A 6,033-nucleotide genomic window follows, 5' to 3' on the forward strand; every position below is an offset into this window, starting at 1 on the left:
TGATTAGTAGACTTTCCATTGGAAATATGAGTGGAACAGGTTGGACTCCTAATATTACATGAAATTCATGTACTTGGAGCAGATCGTGCACTTATCCTTGAGGTATGATTTTCAAGATATCATTATACTCTTAATAACCTGTATATATTTTATCGAACTGTTAGTATTTTGTGTTAAAGGTATGAAACTCCAAAACTTTTAACTTTTTTTAAACAAAAGTCACAAATTTTATGGTGTATGATCCAGGTTTCCATCGTTTGTGGGTGTTGGTCTGACATTGTCAAATCAAAATTCTTCTTGTTAAGAATGCGTTAAGATATGGATATTCATACAAAAATAGTACTACATTGAATATGTAAATTTTAAAGAAGAGATATGATGGATATCAGTAAAATATAAAATGTAGAAAGACATTATGATGGTTATTATTAATCAAATATTTTTTTTATTTATTAAGTAAAAGATTACAGATTCAAATTGTAGATAGAGTGGTTTTTGCGATAGGCCCTGTGTGTCACAACTCTATTTTTATGATACTCTTTTAACCACGTACAACGGGTGCAGGGGTGTGGCACCACTATATTTTTTCTTTTCACCAATACTCAAGTATATGGGATAGACCTAACCAAACACTTAGTCAATTATTATCTTCAAGTGTTATTGTTGTAGAGGAAATAAACTCTTCAATTAACCATATCATCAATATAAATGCACAGTGGAAATCATCAACACATCATCATATGTGGGAGAGGCAACTCCCATAAGTTAGAGTCTGCCCAATATCAATATATATGAATTTTTTGTAATTCAATTATACATAAAAACAATACAATTTGGTGTTGCCAACAAGCCTTGGCCTGCACACTCTTCCTGTACAAAACGTGCCTACAAAATTTTGAAGTCGAGCCACCATGCATACCCAACCGAACTCTCGAACTACTACAACACTACCGTGCCCAATATTCACTGTTCTTGGCCTACCCGCACCCTCGGCTCTCCTTACCACAATTTTCCCACTCTTTACAAATCTCAGCGCCTTACCACACCCTTTATTTAGCCCAAACTCCTAGATGTTACCATGCCCTATTCGGAAGTGACACAATGTGTTGGCTTGCCCGCAAGTCTGCCTTAGTGATCTCGGGTCACCCTGGTCGCCTGCACCCAACACACCGTCGCAAGTCATAACAATGTCGATTCTGCAACATGACGGTCTGCTCAACCAAAACAATGTTGAGTCTGTCGACTCGACCTTGTTGATTTTTGTAGCTTGTGAGGTACTCCAAGCCCTAGGGTTCAGAGTTTGGAGGGCAAAGTGCCACAAAGGTCACTTGCGGGCTTGGAACTCAAGTATGGGGTTTTGCACTCAATCATGTTTGGGGTAATTCCAAGAGAACATTTCTACATATGATGGCAGGAGAAGATAGAGGGAAGAAAGGAGAATCCAATGCTTTGAGAATCGTCAAATTCCAAGCTGTAGAAGTGGAGAAATGAATTTTCGAATTTAACAAGTATTTATTGGTTTTCAAGTCATGTAGGCTTGAAGTAAATTAGTCCAATAGATGTGTCTCTTCATATATTCATTAGTGCTCCTCTTTTGGCTATAAATAGAGGGTGATATGATGTCTTGAGAACATCCATCTTATGCAACGCTTACCTCACAAGAAGCTCGTTGGAGAAATGATACTTTTGTGCCCTAGCTGTAACAAGAAGGAGGCAGAACAACGTGTTGATTTGAGGTTTGTTTCAGGGTTGTTTGAGGACCGAAGTTGTTGTAGTGGAGGCCAAGAGTGTTGGAGGGTAGGCCGAGTTGAGGAGGCTCCTCGTAGGCCTTTCTTAGAGGCATTTCAAGAGCATCAAGATTGTTGAAGTAATGTCGCAGTGCCTTGCTCGAGGGCCAAACAATGTAAACTTTGAAACTGGAACTATAAACTCAAAATGAGAACTTTGCCCAAAAAACCCCGAAAAAACATGAAAAACAGTGCTAAAAACGAAAAGTGTGTATACTAGAATGATGGTTTTTTTTTAAGGTCAATTTTGAACATGCTTTAAAAATGGTAGTGAGAACGAATTTTTTGTGCAAAAATTGTGCAAAAAACAGTTTGAAAATGAAAAGAGCTAATAATGGAATGATGGATTTTTTTTTAGGGTCAATTTTCAACATTTGAAAAAAATGCCAGTAAAACTGACTTTTTATGCGCAAAAAACACCCTCAAAACGAAAAGTGTTGATGCTGGAATAACACTTTCTTTCTTTTTCTTTTATTTATTTATTTATTTATTATTATTATTATTTTTCCTGGGTAAATTTTCAACATTTTGAAATAATGGTGTAAAAGATTTTGTTATGACTCCGAAAAACATTAAAATTTCACAAGTTGGTTCGAAATGCGTCAACAAAGGTTGTCTACATGTGATTTATGCTGAAACTCTTCTTACAAAAAAAAAGGAAGAAGAAGAAGAAGAAGAAAAAATACCAAAACGTAAATAAAAATATATACTAAAAAAATAATTCAATCATAAAAATGTAAAAGAAAAAAAAAAAAAAACAAAATTAACCTATAAAATTAGAAAATTAAAAAAATTTAAAGAAATAAATAATAAGAAAAACATATTTTCAAAAAAATAACATTTTTTTTAAATGTGGTAAACCATAAAAAAATTTGGAAAAAATAAATAAATAAATAAAATAAAAAAAACCATAAAATTAAGTAAAAATAGGAAATTTTAAAAAAGCATTAAGAGAAACTAAAAAAATTAAATTAAATTAAAGACAACCCAGATTAAAAAAATAGAAAAATAACAAAAAAAACCGAAAAAAATTAAAAAAAACTACAAAAATTAAGATTAAAAACATTTTCCAAAAACCCTAAAAAACAAAAATATGTTGAAATTAAAAATAAAATAAAAATCCGAAAAACAATTAAAATTTAAAACAAAATACATATTTTCAAATATATATATATATGATTACCAAAAAAAACATTTAAATTTAAAATTTAAAATTTGGATTTCACAATAATTTAAAATTTGGATTTAAAAAAAAAAAACAAAAAACATTAATATTAGAAAAAGTTAAATATATTTTTGATTTTTTAAAATAATATATATATATATATATATATATATATATATATATATATTTTACAAAAATATATATATATATATATATATATATATATATATATATATATTTTACAAATATATATAAAATTAAAAAAAAAACATTTAAACTATATATATATATATATATATTTAACAAAATTTATTTTTTATTTAAGAAAAAACAATTTTACGACCACCGCTTCCATGGGCGGCCGGGCGGTGGCTACTCGATTCCGAGAATCGAATAGCCACTTCCCCGCCACACCCATGGGCGGTTGGGCAGTGGCTATTCGATTTCTCGAAATCGGATAGCCACTGTCCAACCGCCCGTGGGGGTGGCCAGGTGGTGGTTATCCGATTCTCAGAATCAGATATCCACCTCAAGGGCGGTCAGGGGGTGGTTATCTGATTCCGAGAATCGGATAGCCACCGCGTGACTGCTTGTGGAGGTGGTTATCCGATTCTCGAAATCGAATAACCATCGCTCGATTGCCCGTGGGGGTGGCTATCCGATTCTCGGAATCGAATAGCCATCACCCGGATGCTCGTGGGGGTGGCTATCCAATTCTCGGAATCGAATAGCCATTGCCTAGTTGCCCATGGGGGTGGCTATCTAATTCTCGGAATTGGATAGCCACCGCCCAGCCACTCATGGGGGTGCCCGTGCAGTGGCTATCTGATTCTCAAAATCAGATGGCCATTGCTCGGCCGCTTGTGGGGGTGGTCGGGTGGTGGAATCGGATAGCCACCCCCACGGGTTGTCGGGCGGTGGTTATCTGATTTCGAGAATCGGATAGCCACTGCTTGACTGCCCATGGGGGTGGCTATCCGAAAATCGGATAGCCGCTACCCGGTCGCCCGTGGGGGCGTGACCCTAAGTGGTGGAGCTGCGTGCATATATATTTTTTAAAGTTTTAATCGTAAATATATGCTTTTTGAAGTTTTAAATGTTTTTTATTTTTTAAAAATTGAAAATATATGTTTTTTTTTTTAATTTCTAAATGTTTTTTTTTTAAATCCAATATATATATAGATATATCTATTTTAAAATTTAAAATGTTTTTTTTAATATATATATATATATATTAAATTATTATTATTATTATTATTTTTTATAATTTGAGTATTTTTTATTATTTTATTTATTTATTTATTTTTCAATCTTCATTTTAATAGTTTTTTAGATTTTTATTGCTTTTTTTTTTTTTTTCTTTATCTATATATATATTTTAAATTTTAATTGTTGTTGTTGTTGTTGTTGTTTTTTTTTAAATAGTTTTGTAGATTTTTTTTTTTTATAAGCTTCGGTAGGACCTTTTCATTTTCGAGTTTTTACATGCCCGTTATTCGCCCCATTTCCGGGAGAGGTAGCATAAGAATCAAACCCAAGACCTCCGGTTAGGTGAGACTTCATTCCATGGCCATTGCCACTTGAGCTACCCCTTGCAAACTTTTTCTGTTTTTTTAATCTAGTTTCTTTTTTATTTTTAATTTATTTTTGTAGTTTTTCGTTAATGCTTTTTAAAATTTTTCTATTTTTAGTCGGTTAAATTATTATTATTATTATTTTCCAACATTTTTTATGGTCCACACACACACACATATATATATTTTACATTTTATGTTTTTTTTGTCCTTTATATATATATATATATATATATATATATTTGTTTTTTTTTTAATAAAAATTTTGACATAAAAAATTTAAAGTGTCAAAATTTGTTAAATTTAAAAAATAATTATTTACATTTTATACATTAGAAAATTTAAAGTCAAAATTAAAAAAAAAGGGCCTGATGCAGTATCACCACTTTTTTAAATCAGCATGCAAATTATTAACATTCTAAAATGTAATGTACATAAAAAAAATTAAAGTGCTAAAAACTATGCTCTAAAACAAATATGTGTGTTTTGCATCCCCCTTTTCAAAATCGGGTTACTATTTTGCTATCTCTATGAGACGGGTAATAGTATCAGTTCCCATTTCAAAGTTTACATTGTTGCTACAAGAAGGGGGAGTTGTTTGAGGGTTTGTTGTGGTGGGACAACCCTCAAAAGAGGCTATCATAGGCAGTTTGAAGGGCTGTAACATAACCGTTGTCATAACAAGGAGGAGAGTTCATGTTTAGGGCTAGAAACTGCCCAATGCTTGCATCGTGAAGGGAGACCCTTTCACTAAAGGACAACTACCGTCCTTAGGGGCAAATCTGGCCAGGTTTAAGGGATGGGAAATGGATTGTCATGATGCCCTAGTTTGTAGTACAGGAGCAAAATTAAAATAATGGACATAGGTGTATATTATGGTGAATGCTTGTGGGTGTTGGATCTTAGATGAGGATCAGTTTTGGATAAGTTATCATTGTAGCTTATTGATGCCGTGTGGAGGGTCTTCTGTGGTGGCGAAGAGTCTTTCCTAGGAGAATAATCGACATTGAAGTATTGGGTGCCATTAATCTAATTGGGGGATAGTGCGTTGGTGACCCAAAGTATCCCTAGAGAAGTATACAGGAAGGACATTGTTTGGTGCATGATTGGGTGAAGATTGAGCCTTATGTGTAGCTCTTTGATGAATGAAAGAGGATACTAGAAGGCAGATTGAAGCTCAGGAATTAGGCCTACCCAGGGAGAAGATTTATGAGCCCGTGTACTTGCAGTAAAAGTGACATGCATCATTGTTAGGTGATAGCCCTCCTGGAATCTCGATGTGTAGTGGCATTCATGGACTAAGGCACTACTAGTGAGCAGTGCGATAGCAAAGGACCAGCAGGACAAGATACGACATAGAAGTTGTAATGAAGTTTGTCATTGTATTTTGTATACCATAGAATGTTGTATTATTCAGATTTGGTTTAATATAATGAAGATTGGGTTTTACATTATTGTACAATATTGTTAAAAATGTGTATACTTATGCATATGTGATTTACTGCTT

The sequence above is a fragment of the Pinus tabuliformis genome, chromosome 1_2 (assembly GCF_031772625.1).
Source record: "Pinus tabuliformis cultivar Carrire ecotype Pingquan chromosome 1_2, CPIR1, whole genome shotgun sequence".
Taxonomy (NCBI): Eukaryota; Viridiplantae; Streptophyta; class Pinopsida; order Pinales; family Pinaceae; genus Pinus; species Pinus tabuliformis.